Source organism: Phalaenopsis equestris, unplaced genomic scaffold, assembly GCF_001263595.1.
Source record: "Phalaenopsis equestris unplaced genomic scaffold, ASM126359v1 Scaffold000178, whole genome shotgun sequence".
Lineage (NCBI taxonomy): Eukaryota > Viridiplantae > Streptophyta > Magnoliopsida > Asparagales > Orchidaceae > Phalaenopsis > Phalaenopsis equestris.
This window is the reverse complement of record NW_018164620.1, coordinates 95,792-98,415: the sequence shown is the minus strand read 5'-3', so window position 1 is coordinate 98,415 and position 2,624 is coordinate 95,792.

Here is a 2,624-nt window from a genome sequence, read left to right as displayed (position 1 = left end):
ATGGCTAGCATCCACATGAGTTTTGAACACTATGGCATAGGAACTAGGTTTGAAGACGCTGATCCCAACACTTACAACCCAAGTTGGTCGACTTACCCAAACTTCAATCAGAATAACAACAATCCAAGTGTAGAAAATAAGTAGTGGTGGAACACCCAATTCAATTCAATAGAATATTGGAATAACTAAGATTGTGGTTACTCCGAAGAAAGTGAGTATTTGAATGAATTGACAGTAAATTATCTAAATTAATTATAAATCCAAACTACAACATTAAGAAATTTAGAAAATCAAATGAGACATTTAGCTATCCACATAAACACTGAACTCCAAATGATGGGGGTAGTGGATTGCCATAACATTTAATATCAATATTTGGTCTAGAAGAGCAATCTAAATTAAATTACTTTTGTTGGACAATAACTAGGAAAGAACCTGCTCTTCTTTTCAAGAAAACCACTAACATTGTTAAGGATATAGTTGAGATTATAGGATCACTCATAGGAGTGTCCTCAAAGAACAAGTTAGAAGATAGCACTAAGTGAGAGAGTAACTAAGTTGAGTTAGGTCTGTAACTTGAAAAACATAGAGAGAATTCAATCCAAGATTTAGGAAACCTTGATTTAACTTCTAGAGTGCCACTTCTTTCAACTTTTGAGGAAAAAAACATATCTAAAAATAGGAGAATTAAATGGGAGAGTTTTGGATTTAGATAAGGTTCATTGGAATGATAATCTGAATAAATCCCTACATGCCCTCTTGAACATTGTCATCGAACTAAGAGGGAAATGATACATGCAAACTTGATTTGATGATTTAATAATAACTTCAGGACCAAAAAACTATTGGATGATTAGTTAAGGATTACTAAAATGAAAATTTAATCTTAGAGGAATACTTGTAGGTCATGTTGACGATAATAAACATTCGATCGAAGTGTTTCAAATGAGTGAGTACATGCTTGAGCGAACGATTAGTAATCACTAATATGTATTTTTGTATGCTTAAATTTCTTTACTTTTTATACTTGTTTATGAATGAAAGTGTACTTTAAAGGCAGATATTTTTATGTTTTTGCTGCAGGTATAATACGTAAAGCAATTGGAATGAACTGGAGCGAAATCAGAACTAGACAAGGTAATTAGAGCAATGTTGAGTGCAGCATGCGGTTCCTGGGCGCCACTTCCTGGCACTTAGACGCCACTTCTTGGCACCTAGGAGCCATAAAACGTTTAGGAAACATAGAAGGTAGCGCCTAGGCACCAGAACCACGTCAGGAAGATAGAGAGAGTCGTGCCTAGGCGCCATAACTGTCCAAAGTTGTTATTTTTGGGGTTATTTAGCAGTTCAAAATGATAGAAATGGGGATTTTCTACCATTTGAGGACTTGAGGATGAAGTTCATGGTTGGGCACTCTCCAAGAACTTAAGAAAATCCATATTAGGAGTAGGATTCCACAAATATAGAAAGATTCGTAAGGGAATTTGAGAGCATTTATAAGAGATTGTATCAATAATTGCAAGAAGAAACAGAGAACTTCAGTGGAAGGATTTCAGAGAGATTAAAGCTAAGTAATGTATGTTTTGATTGCATTCTAATCTAGTAGACACACATTTAGTGAACTTGTATTGTTAAGTATAGTTTTTTTAATTATTTTGTGATCCTTTAAATCACATATTTAGTTTAAATTGCTTTGTTTCACAAAGTCTTCTATTGAATCTATTATGCATTGTGACTAGAAAACCTGTGTTTTTCTTTTGTGATGATTTAATAATAAGTGTAGGGTGTTAAAGTCTAAGAATAAATCTTAATTTTATATGTGATGAATGTTCTCTTAAACTTAATTTATATATCTTACTGGCCATAAGATTTGTTAAAACTTGTTGTGGCCCACTTAACTTAACCGTGAGCGATGGTGAATCAACATGAGAATTTTCACATTGTCCATTTAACTATGAAAAGTTATAGCTAGGTGGCTGATGTTGGGCCGATTTAGTGTGTAAATTTTGTAAATATTTTTCAATATTACAAAATACATACGGTAGATATAATAATAAATATACAATATATTCCCTACAAAAATACCTTTTGTGAAAACAATTTATCTTTAAATCTCTTTTTAAGCCAAATCCCCTTTAAAATAAATGCAAGTATACGCTCAAGTAATAAAGGGCTCTAATGGAGTCCTAGATATCGATCCCACAGTAAAGTTGGAAAATCCTATAAGTAAGTTTTTAAAATTATTTTATATATAAAAAAAAATTAAAGTGCAAAGTTTGAATATTAACTACTAAGGTGAATGCTATATAAAATGCAGTTTAAAAATAATAAAGTTAACTAACTAAGAACTAACTTTCAAAAGTAAAATTACGAAAACTAAACAAAGTTTTTGTTGATAGAAGATTCAAACTTAAGAAAGCATCCTTCCCCTTTACAATGAGTATATAGATTGTGAAGAAATTAAAATTATTTGAAAATATATATAAAAATTGTTTTGTGCCAAATAGGAGCAATCCTATTTTTTACTATCTTCTGAGAGCTATAAAGAACATTGACTAATCTATGGTTTACTCCCTAATTCCGTGGTTAGGTTGGGAGGATATCGTCTGCCACTCCAGAGTTCC